This window comes from Bos grunniens, chromosome 10, assembly GCF_055505025.1.
Source record: "Bos grunniens cultivar Pamir isolate PY7600 chromosome 10, Bosgru_T2T1.0, whole genome shotgun sequence".
Lineage (NCBI taxonomy): Eukaryota > Metazoa > Chordata > Mammalia > Artiodactyla > Bovidae > Bos > Bos grunniens.
In genome coordinates this window covers 52,727,167-52,746,370 of record NC_141174.1, presented here as the reverse complement: position 1 = coordinate 52,746,370, position 19,204 = coordinate 52,727,167, and the positions used below count along the sequence as shown (strand labels likewise).

Sequence of the window (19,204 nt, the reverse complement as noted above, 5' to 3'; positions counted from 1 at the left end):
AAACTACTGGCCCTTCATGCCGTCCTTTTGGAGAGCACAAAAAGAAAGTACTTCTAGGATGGGACCCTCTCTAGCTATCTGAGCCCATAAGGTCATATCTACTGTACACCCTGTGGACTCCTAGCAGGTTTCGCGTGTGTGGTTATGGTCATCGCCATCTTTCAGTCATAGACTGTTGCAACAACATGCTGCACCCCGGGTGGAGAGAGTCTACCTTCTTGGGTGGGGAGCAGAGGGCAAGGTGAGGAGGAGGAGTGCAGGCTTGTAGGAACCAGTGGTGTCTGTGACTTCTCCCCTACCTACACCTGCTGGTCGGAAAGGCAGAGTGGATTCCTGAGCAACTGGGAGGCCAGACAGACCAAACTCGGTCCATGGTACCTCTCAAGGCTTCAAATACTGTAGTTCCAGCTTGTGGGAGGCTAGTTTTGTCTTTTTTTTTTTTCCTTTGTTACTTTTTTCAAACTGAAGTATGATTGATTTATAGGGTCATGTTTGTTTCAGGTGTACAGCACAGTGACTCAGTTACATATGTATATACAGTGACTCAGATGGTAAAGAATTTGCCTGCAGTTCAGGAGACCCGGGTGTGATCCCTGGGTCGGGAAGATCCCCTGGAGAAAGGAATAGCCACCCACTCCAGTATTCTTGCCTGGAGAATCCCATGGAAAAAGGAAATGGGTGGGCTATAGTCCATGGGGTTGCAAAGAGTTGGACATAGCTGAGTGACTTTCACTCACTCATATATATATATATTCCTTTTCAGATTCTTTTCCCTTGTAGGTTATTACAGAGTATTAAGTACAAGCATTGTCTTTGCCCTGGACAGTAAAGCTGGGCAGCTGCAGCCCACGTCCGGCCTGGGTACGCTTCCCATGGTTGACAGTGAACAGGAGTCCATGGTGGAATGGGTGTGGAATTCAGGGATTCAAAACAGAAATTGGACCTCTTTCTCCTTGGGAAGCTCCCAGACCCTCTCCCTGCCTCCATTGTCTCATCCATACCAACAGGCATGCACTGGTAAACAAGAGCCATGCAAATATCATACAGTCATGGAGGAGCTCACAGTTTAGTAGGGAAGAGCAATCAACAGTCAAGGACAATTAAGTGGGGAAAGTACCAAGGATACCCATACCAAGTAGACTGAAATCTCTGTGGGAAACTGGGATCCCTGGAAGACATCCTGAAGGAGGTAGCCTTTAGGCTCATTCTGGATGAGTGTACAGATCTGTCAGGCAAAGAGTAGAGTTAGAGGAAACAGTCAGGCTGAAGGTTCAACTTAGTTGCCTTATCCTCAAGAGAACAATAGCGTTCCTCACCCTAGCATGAGATCAAGAATTTCTCCCACTTTACATTCAGCTCCTGGAAATGACCACTTCTCCGCTCAGCTCTGGACTTTGACCCAGTTTACTGCCTCCACCCAGAGGGAAAGGCCACCCCTGCCACCTCTGGGCCTCAGCTTGGTTGTGACCCCCTGCTTCCTTGTCCTCTTAAGATCCTGAAACATGACTTCATCATAGTATTTCCCAACACTGTCTCCACGATGTCATAAATTCCTTCAGTTGCAAGGACCATGCTTTCTGGCCCACCTCTTAATCCCTGAAGGCTTGCAAATAATAAGCAACATGGACTGAAACATATTGTGTTTCAGGCACCGTCTCAAGCCCTTTACATTTAATTCTCACAACAAATCCTGTAAGGCAGAGAGACACGGAGGAACTTACTCAAGGCTACACAAGTATCAGGTGGCAGGGTCAGAATTCATACCCCGGGGTCTGACCTGACAACCACTCCCTTGTCCGCACTTCACTGACCACACTAGGAATACAGTTCCTAGCCAGGCTGCCTCTCCTGGAGCAATTCCAGCTCGGCCTCGGCCTCTCCCTGAGAAGCCATCGAGAACGCAGGCTTTACCTTCACTGGGCCTCAGTTCCTCCACTCACAGTGGAAGGTAGAGTGGATCATGTCTAAGGGGAGAAATTAACCTGCCCAAGAAGAGCACCATGTAATGGGGTCACACACAGGCAATCAGTTTCAGAGTCAGTTTACTTAAGCTCACTCTCACTGCCTCAGGGGCACAACAAACATTTATGGAATTAGTGAGTGACCAGGTGGTTGAATGGCTGAAACCTGCCCTTCTCTGAAGGGAGGGAAGATCACTGAATCCATCCAGAAACCTAATGATTGACTCATGGTAGGAAACTTCTAGAAAAATGCATATCAACAGCAGTGAACATATATTATTATTATTATTGTGTGTGTGTGTGTGTGCATGCTCAGTTGTATCCAACTCTTTGTGATGCTATGAACTGCAACCTTCCAGGCTCCTATGTCCATGGGGTTTCCCAGGCAAGAGTACTGAAGTGGGTTGCCTTTCCCCCCTCCAGGATATCTTCCCGACCCTGGGATCGAACCCATGTCTCTTGCTTCTCCTATGTTGGCAGGTGAATTCTTTACCACTGAGTCACCTGGGAAGCCAATATTATGATGATGATGATGATGAAAAAAAGAGGATTCTGTTTTATCTGCCCTTTTGAATCTTGCTTTTTTCTCTTTACAATACACACTGAAAATCATTCACTGTCCATACATTTTTGTCAATGTAAATGAAGTTATTCCCAATGCATTTCCAATTATAAAAATTGCTACATTAAAAATTATAGTTTTGTGTATTTGTTCAGTTATTTTTATTGACTAAATTACTAAAAGAATAATTTCTAGGTCAAAGATTATACAGCTTTAAAACTGTCTAAATTGGCACTACCCAAAAGGCACCCCATTCCAGTACTCTTGCCTGGAAAATCCCATGGAGGGAGGAGCCTGGAAGGCTGCAGTCCATGGGGTCCCTAAGAGTTGTACCCGACTGAGCAACTTCACTTTCACTTTCACGCATTGGAGCAGGAAATGGCAACCCACACCAGTGTTCTTGCCTGGAGAATCCCAGGGACGGGGGAGCCTGGTGGGCTGCCGTCTATGGGGTCACACAGAGTCGGATGCGACTGAAGCAACTTAGCAGCAGCAGCAGCAAAAGGTTTTACCCACTTTAACCACAAAAGTAATTGTTTCCCCTCAGCATTCCCGGATATTATCTTTCTTTTTTGTCTTTCCCACAATCAGAAGATGACAAATGCTATCCCACTATGATTTCTGTCTACTTTTCTTTGATTATTAGTGAGCTTGAGCTTCTTTTCCTGTTTTTGGCCATTTGCTTTTTTTCTTGGCCACACTACGAGGCTTGCAGGATCTTAGTTCCCCAACTAGGAATTGAACTCAGGCCCTAGCAGAGACAGTGCTAAGTACTAACCACTAGATGACCAGGGAAGTCCCTGTGTTTCTTCTTATATTTCTTTCCGGTTGATTTTTTTCTGTCCATTTTTCTATAGGGCTGTTAGTTTTTCTAACTGATTTGTAAGAGCTCTTTGAATTTATCAGTTATTTATCCTTTGTTCTGATTTTAGAGGCATTTCCTCCCAATGTGTTGTTCGACTATGTTTTATGGGGTTCTTTCCAACGGTCAACATTGATGTATTGAAGTTTGCAGTTATCTTAAATGTAGTTGAATTTATCTATACTTTCGCTTTGGCTTCTGAAATTCATATAGTGCATAGAATGCTCATTTCCACTCCAGGGCCATACAACTATTCACTCACATTTTCTTTAAAAAGATTTTGTGATTTTTAACATTTAAATTTTGGATTAATCTGGAATATATTTTGATGTATGGAATGAAATAGGCAAGGTAATGATTATAATAGGATCAAACAACTATGCTTTGAAATAAAGCTGTGAGCCTTTTGACTTGGCACTTCAGGAAAATGCCAAGCACCAATGAATGGGGGGGAGGAGGGGACATGGGGACCTAAGAACACAGTGGTGTGTGAAGGGGGAGTGTCACTAAGCTCTAAAAATACATTCAATTTTTATTACATAAACACCAGTTCATGATTTTGAAAAACCACACAGTGCTGGTGATTTTGTGAGGAATATCAGAACCTGAATAAAGAAAGAACAAACAAACTAAATCTTAACTGGTATTATAAAATGGGATTTTTGGTGCCTCAGATGGTAACGAATCTGCCTACAATGAGGGAAAGGGTTTGATCCCTGGGTCAGGAAGATCCCTTGGAGAAGGGAATGGCTACCCACTCCAGTATTCTTGCCTAGAAAATTCCATGGACAGGGGAGCCTGGCAGGCTACAGTCCATGGGCTCACAAAGAGTGAGACACAACTGAGCCACATACACACCACATGAAATGTTATTACCTCTATTAAGAAGCATTTAATCTTGGCTACATTCTGAGTGACAGAGCTCAGGTATTAAATACGATACTCTAAGTGGGGCTCTAATCACAATCCTGATTGAGGAAAGAAAAGTGATATGGTACACATTGTGATCCAGACACTTGTGCAAAGACAAACAGCATCTGACACAAAGCTGACTCAATTATACTTGTAGGGGGAAAGTTTTTTAAGCAGCTAACACACTTATCAGTTCTTGGTGGGAGAAGCACAAAAAGGAGAGTTTAGAAGGTGGTGTTCGTGCAGGAAAATGAAGTAGCACTGGGAGGCCAGGGGGCTGGAAGAAAGCAGAAACAGCCAGTGGAAAGCAAACAGATTAACTACAGGAGTATCAGGAAAAACCAGCCACACAATCCAATGAGTGGCAGAAGAAGGAAGCCAGACAGCCCTTACCGGGGTAAAGGCAGGCAAGATACTAAAGCTCAAGGAATGTTGGTCAAGATTGCCCTGAGAAGTTCTGATTGAAGCCCGAAACGCTTGGGTTAACTGGCACTCCCTTCCTCATGCCCATGAATGCAACCATTTTCTGCCCTGCAATGGAAATGGAATGGAAATGGAATGGAAATGACGGGGAAAGAGGTAACACCTGGGATTTATCGAGTGCAATGGAATGACATAATGGAAAGGAAACAACAAGGGAAGAGGTAATAATATCTGGGATTTATGCAAAAGCCAGTGTGCAGAGACCACCTCAGGACATTCAACCTGATGACTAACCTCTTCAAATTGATTTCTCTCCCTCTCTGTGTGATTTTATAATCAGCTACTGCCTGCCAATGCAGGAGATGTGGGTTCGATCCCTGGGTTGGGAAGATCCCCTGGAGGAGGAAATGGCAATCCACCCCAGTATTCTTGCCTGGGAAATCCCATGGCCAGAGGAGCCTGGTGAGTTACTGTCCATGGGGTTGAAAATAGTCAGACATGACTGAAGCAACTTAACACAGCATTTGACTTCCTTGGGTCTCCGTTTCCTCACTGTGTGGGAACCCTAACTCTAAACCTTAATCCGAACCTCTGACCTTGAATCTGAAAGACCAATTTTTTCACCGCAGCAGTACTCACAATAGCCAAGACATGGAAATGTCCATTGACAGTGAATGGATAAAGAAAATGTGGTGTGTGGTGTACACATACACACACACACAATGCATTGATCAGCCATAAAAAAAAGAATGAAATAATGCCATTTGCAGCAACATGGATGGACCAAGAGATCATCATACGAAGCGAAATAAGTCAGAAAGAGAAAGACAGATACCATATGTCACTTATACGTGGAATCTAAAATACAAATCAGCATATCTATGAAACAAAAACAGACTCACAGATTCAGAGAACAGATTTGTGGTTGCCAAGGAGGCGGAGATGTAGGGGAGAGAAGGAATGGGAGTCTGAGATTAGCAGAGGCAAACTATCAATATTATACAAGATAAACAACAAGGTCTGACTGTATAGCCCAGGGAACTGTATTCAAAAAGACGCTTACTCCTTGGAAGGAAAGTTATGACCAACCTAGGTAGCATATTCAAAAGCAGAGACATTACTTTGCCAACAAAGGTCCGTCTAGTCAAGGCTATGGTTTTTCCAGAGGTCATGTATGGATGTGAGAATTGGACTGTGAAGAAGGCTGAGTGCCGAAGAATTGATGCTTTTGAACTATGGTGTTGGAGAAGACTCTTGAGAGTCCCTTGGACTGCAAGGAGATCCAACCAGTCCATTCTGAAGGAGATCAGCCCTGGGATTTCTTTGGAAGGACTGATGCTAAAGCTGAAACTCCAGTACTTTGGCCACTTCATGCGAAGAGTTGACTCATTGGAAAAGACTCTGATGCTGGGAGGGATTGGGGGCAAGAGGAGAAGGGGACGGCAGAGGATGAGATGGCTGGATGGCATCACTGACTCGATGGACGTGAGTCTGAGTGAACTCCAGGAGATGGTGATGGACAGGGAGGCCTGGCATGCTGTGATTCATGGGGTCTCAAAGAGTCGGACATGACTGAGTGACTGAACTGAACGGATGACAAAATATAATGGAAAAGAATATATATATACACACATATATGTAATTGAGTCACTTTGCTGTCCAATAGAAATTAACACAATATTGTACATCAACTATACTTCAACAAAATTTTTAAAAAGAAAATAAAATTCTGTGTTTCTGCTGCCTGGAGTCTTTGTCCTGCAAGCATCACGTCAGAGCCACAGTTCAGAAATCCTTATTTAGTGGTGGACTTTACCAGGGTTGGGAGGAAGGAGCAAAAGACTGGCAGTGACGAGGACTGCAGGGCAGATATGACAAGTGGTCAAGTGGATATGATGAGGGCCCAACCAGGTAAGTGGCTGGTCTATGGGAACAGCCAGAGGAAAGGGTTGTGAGGGACAGGAAGAATGTAGAAGTACCACAGGGAGAGATCTGAGAAGGCTTGGAAACCAAATCCAAAAGCTAGGAGCCTTCTGACCCAAAGTTCGCACTGGCAGACCCAAGTCATGAGATTGCCAGGAAAAGTTAACCATGCTGATGCATAATTTTCCCAAAAGTTTTTTTAAAAAATCTCTTTCTAAACATACACTGCTGCTGCTGCTGCTGCTAAGTCGCTTCAGTCGTGTCCGACTCTGTGCAACCCCTGAAATGCATCAAATGCTCAGCTGACTGCTTAATGGAAACAGTCAGATAGTAAAGCTTGTTCCAAGAGCATTTTGAGAAACTTGCTATTTGTACACACCATGAACTTCCAGATGTTCAAGCTGGTTTTAGAAAAGGCAGAGGAACTAGAGATCAAATTGCCAACATCCGCTGGATCATCGAAAAACAAGAGAGTTCCAGAAAAACATTTATTTCTGCTTTACTGACTATGCCAAAGCCTTTGACTGTGTGGATCACAATAAACTGTGGAAAATTCTGAAGGAGATGGGAATACCAGACCACCTGACCTGCCTCTTGAGAAATTTGTATGCAGGTCAGGAAGCAACAGTTAGAACTGGATATGGAACAACAGACTGGTTCCAAATAGGAAAAGGAGTACGTCAAGGCTGTATTTTGTCACCCTGCTCATTTAACTTATATGCAGAGTACATCATGAGAAACACTGGGCTGGAAGAAGCACAAGCTGGAACCAAGATTGCCGGGAGAAATATCAATCACCTCAAATATGCAGATGACACCACCTTTATGGCAGAAAGTGAAGAGGAACTCAAAAACCTCTTGATGAAAGTGAAAGTGGACAGTGAAAAAGGTGGCTTAAAGCTCACCATTCAGAAAACGAAGATCATGGCATCTGGTCCCATCACTTCATGGGAAATAGATGGGGAAACAGTGGAAACAGTGTCAGACTTTATTTTGGGGGGCTCCGAAATCCCTGCAGATGGTGGCTGCAGCCATGAAATTAAAAGACGCTTACTCCTTGGAAGGAAAGTTATGACCAACCTAGACAGTATATTAAAAAGCAGAGACATTACTTTGTCAACAAAGGTCCGTCTAGTCAAGGCTATGGTTTTTCCAGTGGTCATGCATGGTTGTGAGAGTTGGACTGTGAAGAAAGCTGAGCACCGAAGAATTGATGCCTTTGAACTGTGGTATTGGAGAAGACTCTTGAGAGTCCTTTAGACTACAAGGAGATCCAACCAATTCATCCAAAAGGAGATCAGTCCTGGGTGTTCATTGGAAGGACTGATGTTGAAGCTGAAACTCCAATACTTTGACCACCTGATGCGAAGAGCTGACTCATTTGAAAAGTCCCTGATGCTGGGAAAGATTGAAGGCAGGAAGAGAAGGGGACAACAGAGGATGAAATGGTTGGATGGCATCACTGACTCAACTGGTATGAGTTTGAGTAAACTCCAGGAATTGGTGATGGACAGGGAGGCCTGGCGTGCTGCAGTCCATGGGGTCGCAAAGGGTCAGACACGACCGAGCGACTGAACTGAACTGATAAAAGAAGGCTAGAGTCAAGTTCCTCTTGCAGATACACCACTGGCTAATTCCCTGCAAGATGATAGGAAACCATAACATTTGGAATCTTCCTTCTACTGAGGAGAAATTGTTTGCATCTCAACAGAGTAAGATCTGCAAATGGAGCAGTTACTTGACTGAGTCTGTGCCCTTAACAGCAAATAGCCAAGTCAAATGTTCATTCTCTAAATCAGTGGTTCTCAAACAGGAGTGATGTTGCCTCTCAAGGGATATTTGGCATCATCTGGAGATGATGGCTTCTGGCCACAACTCAGCCGGGGGTGGGGGTGGGGGGCAGGGGGAGGGATGACATCTAGTGAGTAGAGGCTAGTGATGCTGCTAACATCCTACCATGCAGAGGACAAATCCCATACCAAGACGTATCCTGCACAAAAGGTGAATAGCGTGAAGGTGAGAAGTCCTGCCTCGGGTAAGTAACTAACCCTTGGGTGAGCCTGTTGAAGAATGCCCCTGTGTTCATGTCATCACTGCAAGGGTATGCTGCCTACCTCTCCCTCTTATTCCTAAGTTCTAAATAATTTTTCTTAATGATAATTGTCAGCCATCTGCCTTTGAAGTAAAGTAGACTTCTCCTTTTTACAAGTATGCCATCCAAGTATTTTTAAAAGGTTCCTATTTTACCTGAAGGACATCAGAAAAATTCAGTTAAACAGAACATCCTTTGCCAGTTATTGAGCCTTTTGTCTTATTAAGATCTTACTACAGTTGCAACAAAAATGATGAGATTTTCCCGGGGAGCATGCAAATGCCCAGAAGTTTCTTAAAAAACAAGAATATCCAACCTGCTTTCTCCCCCCAAAAATGATGATGGCTGATAGCATGGGAGAAGCTGGCAGCGGGCCAGAACCATAGTCACAGGAAGCACAACTGGGAAAAGGAAATAGAGGCTGATGACCCCTCTGCTGACCCAGCCTGAGCACATCTCTCCCACTCCTGCTCCAGACCCATCATTACAAATCTTGGCCAACTCTACTGTCTACCCAGGCACTGGGGCTGGACTTGGCAGTAACCTTAGCTTCCTCCTTGTTTCTTCCTATCTACAGGAAATCGCTCGTTCAGTAAGACATTTATGGAGCAATAATTCCCAGGCAATAAGGACAATAAGTGCAATAGTCTTCTGGCAGATTGCTAAGCCCTCAGATTCCTCCTTGATTAGCTCTCCATCCTCACCACCCTCCTTTCTTGCCTTTAAACTCTATAGCTGCAGCCTCTTATATTATTCCCCTGTCCCAATCTGGCCTCCCTTGTTTTCAGATTATCACCCTGAAACAGCTCTGCCCATGCAACTCCCCTGCCAAAAACAAATACCTTACAATTTCCCTTTGCTTAGGGAATGGGTTCAAAAAATAAAATCCAGACTCGTTCATTCAGCATGGTTCCTTTATACTGAACAAACCTTGCTCAAAGACACGACCACTGAAAGCACCATCCAGGGCACCCAGAACAGATGCAGGATTCCCCACACCCATGCCTTTCTTTGACATCCTCCTTTTTGTCAACTTCCTCATCTGCAGATATCAAGATATATCAATTAACATATCTGTCATGCTAGATAAATATTTTCTGGCCCCAAAATAAATATGCCAATGTGAGATGACAATTTGTGATCATCTACATCATGTCTGTAGATTTAATAACACATTTTATTAGATTTTTCATTAAAGAATTAATTTTTCTACTTTTAAACATTCAAAGGTAGAGTTTTTAAAAACCTAAATATGAAGAGCAAGTTTTCTAGAAAAAAAGATATTCATCAGGGGAAGCAAATGATACATTCTTTTTAGAATATTTTCACAAAGAATATTTATCATTTCAATACTGCATACAAGGGAGTTCTTGGTGGGCCAAACGTAGGCCCTTATCTTGAGGAAGTTAACAGACTTCTAGAGAATACAGGCTTGTGTTAGACCATGTTTTAGGTGATATGATAAGGTGCTTTGGAAACAAACATGTGGGTTAGGGAGGACTTGTGAGAAAGGTCACTCCTAGGCTGAGACCTAATGTTTGTTCCTATTAATTTTTTTTTCCATTTGTTTTATAAGCAGAAGCCTTAGATACCAGGACTGTCCAGTCAAAACCTGAACCTCTTTTGGCACTTGTCACAATGTGGTAAAATAGTCAATTACTCTCTGGCCTGACACTCCACTATTTCACTCCTTTGGCCAGCCACCTTCTTACAGATAAAGCCTATTCCAGTTGAGCTATTTCAAATCCTGAAAGATGATGCTGTGGAAGTGCTGCACTCAATATGCCAGCAAATCTGGAAAATTCGGCAGTGGCCACAGGACTGGAAAAGGTCAGTTTTCATTCCAATCCCAAAGAAAGGCAATGCCAAAGAATGCTTAAACTATCGCACAATTGCACTCATCTCACACGCTAGTAAAGTAATGCTCAAAATTCTCCAAGCCAGGCTTCAGCAATACGTGAACCACGAACTTCCAGATGTTCAAGCTGGTTTTAGAAAAGGCAGAGGAACCAGAGATCCAATTGCCAACATCCGCTGGATCATGGAAAAAGCAAGAGTTCCAGAAAAACATCTATTTCTGCCTTATTGACTATGCCAAAGCCTTTGAGTGTGTGGATCACAAGAAACTGTGGAAAATTCTGAAAGAGATGGGAATACCAGACCACCTGATCTTCCTCTTGAGAAATCTGTATGCAGGTCAGGAAGCAACAGTTAGAACTGGACATGGAACAACAGCCTGGTTCCAAATAGGAAAAGGAGTACATCAAGGCTGTATGTTGTCACCCTGTTTATTTAACTTATATGCAGAGTACATCATGAGAAATGCTGGGCTGGGAAAAGCACAAGCTGGAATCAAGATTGCTGGGAGAAATGTCAGTAACCTCAGATATGCAGATGACACCACCTTTATGGCAGAAAGTGAAGAACTCAAAAGCCTCTTGATGAAAGTGAAAGTGGACAGTGAAAAAGTTGGCTTAAAGCTCAACATTCAGAAAACGAAGATCATGGCATCTGGTCCCATCACTTCATGGGAAATAGATGGGGAAACAGTGGAAACAGTGTCAGACTTTATTTTTGGGGCCTCCGAAATCACTGCAGATGGTGACTGCAGCCATGAAATTAAAAGACGCTTACTCCTTGGAAGGAAAGTTATGACCAACCTAGGTAGCATATTCAAAAGCAGAGACATTACTTTGACAACTAAGGTCTGTTTAGTCAAGGCTGTGGTTTTTCCAGTGGTCATGTATGGATGTGAGAGTTGGACTGTGAAGAAGGCTGAGCACCAAAGAATTGATGCTTTTGAACTGTGGTGTTGGAGAAGACTCTTGAGAGTCCCTTGGACTGCAAGGAGATCCAACCAGTCCATTCTGAAGGAGATCAGCCCTGGGATTTCTTTGGAAGGACTGATGCTAAAGCTGAAACTCCAGTACTTTGGCCACCTCATGCAAAGAGTTGACTCATTGGAAAAGACTCTGATGCTGGGAGGGATTGGGGGCAGGAGGAGAAGGGGACGGCAGAGGATGAGATGGCTGGATGGCATCACTGACTCGATGGATGTGAGTCTGTGTGAACTCCGCGAGTTGGTGATGGACAGGGAGGCCTGGCGTGCTGCGATTCATGGGGTCGCGAAGAGTCGGACATGACTGAGCGACTGAACTGAACTCTTATTTATTATGTATCCCCAGGACCTAGGATTGTGGCTAATATTTATGTCCAACCAACAGACTGGAATGAAATGGATGGAATAGAAAATAAAATCATGTGGTTATATTGGTGAACAAATTCAGTCAGTGATCAATTCACCTATAATGAAAAAGAATCTGAAACAGAATGTGTATGTGTGCATAACTGAATCACGTTGCTGTGCACCTGAAACATTGTAAATCAGCTATGTTAATTGCTCAGTTGTGGCCAACTGTTTGCTATCCCATGGACTGTAGCCCTCCAGGCTTCTCTGTCCATGGAGTTCTCCAGGCAAGGATACTGGAGTGGATAGCCATACCCTTCTCCAGGGGATCTTCCCAACCCGGGGATCAAACTAGGGTGTCCCACATTGCAGGCAGATTCTTTACTGTCTGAGCCACCAGGGAAGCCCCCAAATCAGCTATACTTCAAAATTTTTTAAAAAATGTGATCAGTTCAGTCCAATCATTGCCTTGACTTCCCTTTTCTCCACTGAAGTAAACTTACCAAGCCAACCCTTCCACAGGCAATTGCCACTTATAATACTCTATAGCACAGTTGGCCCAGACTGGAGAGTGGTTAAATAAACCTACATATCTACCTGTGTATATGTTAGTCACTCAGTCGTGTCTGACTCTTTACCACCCCATGGACTGTAGCCCAGCAGGCTCCTCTGATCATGGAATTCTCCAGGCAAGAATGCTGGAGTGGGTTGCCATACCCTTCTCCAGCGGAGTTTCCTGACCCAGGGATCGAACTCGGGTCTCCTGCATTGCAGGCAGATTCTTTACCATCTGAGCCACCAGCGAAGAAATGAGCAAGGAGACATAAATATTATTTAAATACATAAATAAATATTTATTGCTGGGTGAGATAGACTGAACTCTCTTACACAACAGTTGAAAGGTATAAAAGTCTGGACATTTAACTTTGCTTTATCATTTCAGGGAAAACTCACTGTGTTTGAAGTAATACAGCTGGCCTTTGAACAACAGGGGTTTGAGTTCCACAGATCTAGCTATACACCGGAGAAGGCAATGGCAACCCACTCCAGTACTCTTGCCTGGAGAATCCCATGGACAGGGGAGCCTGGTAGGCTACAGTCCATGAGGTTGCTAAGAGTTGGACATAACTGAGCGACTTCACTTTCACGCATTGGAGAAGGAAATGGCAACTCCAGTATTCTTGCCTGGAGAATCCCAGGGACAGAGGAGCCTGTTGAGCTGCTGTTTATGGGGTCGCACAGAGTCGGACACAACTGATGCGACTTAGCAGCAGCAGCAGCTATACACAGACTTTTTTCTTCAATAAATACATACTGTAGCATTCCACGGATTGTGGTTGGTTGAATTCATGGATGTGGAACTGCAGATGTGGAGGGGTGACTATAAAGTTATACTTGGATTTTTGACTGCACAGAGGGTCAACTCCCTTAACTTCTGTGTGAAATGTATCAGCTTGGGCTAGTAATAATACTTAAATAGGACTGCTGAGGTCACTTGGCCAGGTAGGATCCCATTCTGTGCAGCCTGAGCCCAAGCTTCTCACAAATTCTAGGCTGCAGGACACAAAGGCGTCTAAAGAAGGGGTGACAGTCAGAAACACCGCGCTTGGAAGCTATTGAAACTGCCTTTCATATCCTTTCCTAATCACCACCTTTCTTCAGATGTAAGATACCATTGATTAAAAGATGCATTGCTTTTCATGAGCCACTGAGGAAAAACCAGTGCTACAACAAATAAGCTAGACACAAAGCTTTCTGGTCATTTAGAATGTTTACTTTATGCTTATAGAAAGAGTTCCTTTCAACATATTTCAACACAGATGACCTGTAACCTGTGCTCTAACTTTTAGCATTGACAGCGTAATCTTGAGGATGAAGAAGCCTGGGATTTGGTCAGCATTTTATATTCGGCCACATTTGGAGCTTGGGTCTTGGCCCCATGGAATCACCTGTCTCTGGATATTGACCAGCTTCCGTTCAAATTCAGCAGGAAGTTCCTAACAAGTTAACAGTCAACTTCATCATAGTTCAGAGTCATGCATGTCACACTGACATGTCATGGCTTTGAAATTTGTTTCAAGGAATGTTTTCATTTTTCCTACATTCAGGTACACTGCCTGACCCAGTATCAATAATAAAACACAAGTTTTTATGGCTTTATAGTTAACCTTCTTTGTTATCACTTACAAAATACTGGTATTTGTGAGAAAATTTAGGATTGTGATTATTCCACCAACAATGAACACTTATGTAAACTATGCCCCTTTTGTATGTTTTGTTTTAATGCTGCATCATAAAGGGATCTTTTTTTATTGAGATGATGATTTTATGGAAATATATATGTATATTTTATAGGATTATATATATGTATATATATACTTTATGGATGATGATTTTATGGAAAATATATATATTATAGAAATGGAAATATATATGTATTGAGATGATTTTATGGGACTATATATACATACATATCCAAAAAGGTGTACCTTGGAGATACTGTGGGTTCAGTTCCAGACATCATAATAAAGCAAATATTGTGATAAACAAGTCATGAAAAATTTTTGGTTTCCCAGTGCATGTAAAAGTTATGTTTATACTATACCACAGTATAATATTGCCAACATCCGCTGGATCATGGAAAAAGCAAGAGAGTTCCAGAAAAACATCTATTTCTGCTTTATGGACTATGCCAAAGCCTTTGAGTGTGTGGATCACAATAAACTGTGGAAAATTCTGAAAGACATGGGAATACCAGACCACCTGATCTGCCTCTTGAGAAATCTGTATGCAGGTCAGGAAGCAACAGTCAGAACTGGACATGGAACAACAGACTGGTTCCAAATAGGAAAAGGAGTACGTCAAGGCTGTATTTTGTCACCCTGCTTATTTAACTTATATGCAGAGTACATCATGAGAAACGCTGGGCTGGATGAATCACAAGCTGGAATCAAGATTGCCAGGAGAAATATCAGTCACCTCAGATATGCAGATGACACCACCTTTATGGCAGAAAGTGAAGAGGAACTCAAAAGCCTCTTGATGAAAGTGAAAGTGGAGAGTGAAAAAGTTGGCTTAAAGCTCACCATTCAGAAAACGAAGATCATGGCATCTGGTCCCATCACTTCATGGGAAATAGATGGGGAAACAGTGTCAGACTTTATTTTTCTGGGCTCCAAAATCACTGCAGATGGTGACCACAGCCATGAAATTAAAAGACGCTTACTCCTTGGAAGGAAAGTTATGACCAACCTAGATGGCATATTCAAAAGCAGAGACATTACTTTGCCAACAAAGTTTCGTCTAGTCAAGGCTATGGTTTTTCCAGTGGTCATGTATGCATGTGAGAGTTGGACTATGAAGAAGGCTGAGTGCCAAAGAATTGATGCTTTTGAACTGTGGTGTTGGAGAAGACTCTCGAGAGTCCCTTGGACTGCAAGGAGATCCAACCAGTCCATTCTGAATGAGATCAGCCCTGGGATTTCTTTGGAAAGAATGATGCTAAAGCTGAAACTCCAGTACTTTGGCCACCTCATGCGAAGAGTTGACTCACTGGAAAAGACTCTGATGCTGGGAGGGATTGGGGGCAGGAGGAGAAGGGGACGACAGAGGATGAGATGGCTGGATGGCATCACTGACTCGATGGACGTGAGTCTGGGTGAACTCTGGGAGTTGGTGATGGACAGGGAGGCCTGGCGTGCTGCGATTCACGGGGTCGCAGAGTCGGACATGACTGAGCGACTGAACTGAACAGTATAATAAGTGTGCAATAGCATTGTGTCTAAAAAATTTACATACCATAATTATTACCTTATCACTAAAAAATTCTATCATCTGAGCCTTCAGTGAGTTATCTTTTTGCTGGTGGAAGCTTTGAAATATCACGAGAATTAACAAAACGTACCACAGAGACTCAAAGTGAGCAAATGCTGTTGGAAAAATGACATCAACAGACCCTTGACACAGGGTTGCCACAAACCTTCAATTTGTTTTTAAAAAATGCAGTATGTCCTGAGCACCAAAAAGCAAAGCACAATACAGTGAGGTCTGCCATATGAGAGAGAGAAAGTAGACTTGAATATGTGCAGTTTACTGTATGTCAATTATACCTCAAACATTTTAAAAAGCATTGTAAATCATCAATGGATGAATGGATAAAACAAAATGGGGTGTAAATAAATATATAATTCAGCCTAAAAAATGAAGGAAATCTTGATACATCTATAGCACACAGCCAGCACTTACATATGTCTGGAGCCTGGGTTTTCTGTCTGCTACCCAGGGGACGATTCTGGATCGCCTGGCTCTGGTGGCCAGAAAGGTTTGCATTCCTAGGTTCCTAGAAACTAACAATTCTAGAGACAGTCCTTGACAAAGTAAACACCCCAAGTGAACACTGGGCGTGATTAAAAATAAAATAAGTTGCTTGAAAAATCCCAAAGGTTTGGAGACTACTGAGAGCTAAGGCAGGGTTTAATCTGCCACATGAGGCCCCTTCTTCAAGACTGGGACAGATGGCTGTTTTATCTACTGCATAGAAACCAACAGAGTCAAGCAGCGTGAAGAAACAGAGAACTATGTTCTGAATGAAAGAAAAAGATAGAACCTCAGGGGGGAAACTCTTGATGGAGCAAAGAAAAGTAATTTACCTGATAAAGGATTCAAACTAACCGTCATAAATATACTCTGCAAAATTGGGACAAAAATGGATGAACACAGTGAGAACGTCAACAGGGAGACAGGAAATATAAGGCAAGAAGAAGGAAATGGGCATCTAGACCCAGAAAGTCTAGAAAATTTCAAAGAAGAGGAACCCAAAGAAACCCACCAAGGCACATTATAATCAAAATGTCTAAAGCTAAGGATGAGGGAAAATCTTAAATGTGGCAAGAAAAAAACAACTCTTACATACAAAGGATTCCCCATGAGACTACCATCAGGAATCTTGCAACTAGAAAGGAATGGTACTATATATTTAAAGTGCTGGTACTATATATTTAAAGTGCTGAAAGGACAAAAGGCAAGAATACCCTACCTGGCAAAGATACCTTTCAGAATTGAAGGAAACATAAAGAGCTTTCCAGACAAGCAAATGCTAAAGACGTTCATCACCACTAAATTTGCTTTACAAGAAATATTAAAGGGAGTTCTTAGGCAGAAAAGCAAAGGTGCTAATTAAGAACAAGAAAACATCCTAGAGTATAAAGGTAAAGGTAATTAGGCTTCCCTGGTGGCTCAGAAGGTAAAGAATCTGCCTGCAGTGCAGGAAACCCTGGTTCAGTTCCTGGGTCAGGAAGATCCCCTGGAGGAGGAAATGGCAATGCCCTCCAGTATTCTTGCCTGGAGAATTCCATGGACAGAGGAGCCTGGCCGGCTACAGTCCCTGGGGTCACAAAGAGTCAGACAGGACTGAGGTAGTGTTTTAATCACTTTTAAGGCTAGCATGAAGATTAAAAACAAAAATAGTAAAATTAACTAGCTACAATGATTAGTTAAGGAATATATAAGATAAAAATATGTAAAATTGTGACATCAAAAATATAAAACACTGTGGGGGGAGTAAAGATGTAGAGTTTTAGAATGCGTTCAAACTTAAGTTGTTATCAACCTAAAACAGATTGTGATAAATATGTTGTTTATGTAAGTCTCATGGTAACCATAAAGCAAAAGCCTATACTACTGGGTGGGCCAACACGGTTCATATGTCTTGTGTGAAAGAACTGTTGACCTGCAACTATTTCACATAGTCCTGCAAGACCCGGTTCAGCCTCTTTCATCCCGTGTGCATTTAATTCACATTAATCAAATGAAAAAAATGAGAATTTGTTAACATTGCAAGGATAAAATGTTATACTACCAGCTTCATTTTACCTAAAATTTTGATCAGTTTTCAAATTCAGTACCACAAAGAGTTATTAACAGCTTCAGGGTATGTGTTTCTGCCTTTAATTTCTGATGCTTAATGCTAGATAAATACAGTGTACATTCTGTTATTATTATTTTTTTTCATAAAGATCCCCAAATCAGTACAGACTACTCTTCACAGTGCCCCTGCTACTCACGCTTATGTTTTCCTGGAAACTAGAGAAGAAAGTTACACTTGAAAGTAATAAATCATTCCTTCTACCACAACACAGAGTGGTAAATGGCTACAGAAAGCAAGATAAACTTCTAGAAACACAATCAATTCTTAACGATTTTTTTTGGCCAACACTGGAATCTTTTTTAAATACATGTTAACTGCTTTTTCAAAGAGCCATTTAAAGTTTGCCAAGGTAGAATTATAAGATCCATTTTTCCCTTCCTTAAGGTAAATCACAAAGTCCCTTTGTCTTGCCTTGATGTCACGTGTTCCTCTCTGTGGACACAGGGCAACACTCAAAAGGGATCTTAGGTCATAATCATCAATAAAATACTTTCTGTCATTTTGATGTGGTAAAATACCAGTCTGTGGTTGATTGCCCAACAGTCTGATCATGCGTCTCCATCCTTCCCACAATGCCGATCTTAGAAGTAATCTTAGAATACTGTAACATTCTGTGTCTGGTGTCTTTTTGTCCCACAGCAAACCATGGAGGAAGCTGACCTACTGTTTGTCACACAAAATGGGCAGAGTACTTCAGTCAGCAGTGCCTCTCTTTTGCTCACACAGGCTCATGTGACTTACATGGTGTTTCTGACCCTGTGGAGACCATTAGTGATGGTCTCCAGATTGGTTCCTTTCGTCTCCTGGTATATATCAGGGAGTCAGAATTTCCGTCTGGTATCACACATAAGTAGAATGCTTCTTCAGCCCTGCTCCTGGCTCTGTTCAGGACAGTTCCCATTGCCATTGCCTAGAGCTTCACTTCTGGTGAGAAGATGGCATGCCTTGCCCTCAGGCACCAGGAGAAAGGTTCATTTCATTGTCCTCTAGGAAACCAGCAAATTTGGAAAACTCAGCAGTGGCCACACAACTGGAAAAGGTCAGTTTTCATTCCAATCCCAAAGAAAGGCAATGCCAAAGAATGCTTAAACTACCGCACAGTTGCACTCATCTCACACGCTAGTAAAGTAATGCTCAAAATTCTCCAAGCCAGGCTTCAGCAATACGTGAACCACGAACTTCCAGATGTTCAAGCTGGTTTTAGAAAAGGCAGAGGAACCAGAGACCCAATTGCCAACATCCGCTGGATCATCAAAAAAGCAAGAGAGTTCCAGAAAAACATCTATTTCTGCTTTATTGACTATGCCAAAGCCTTTGACTGTGTGGATCACAATCGACTGTGGAAAATTCTGAAAG

The 19,204-nt window shown here is 42.6% G+C and overlaps 1 long non-coding RNA gene across 1 annotated transcript in view; it reads right to left on the bottom strand.

Moving 5' to 3' along the window:
• Positions 1-19,204, bottom strand: part of LOC147364536 (uncharacterized) — a 131,992-nt gene that overhangs the window by 622 nt on the left and 112,166 nt on the right. Inside the window, exon 3 of the long non-coding RNA XR_015134640.1 lies at positions 1,133-1,225. This is a non-coding gene — a long non-coding RNA (uncharacterized LOC147364536). The remainder of the gene's footprint in view (positions 1-1,132; positions 1,226-19,204) is intronic.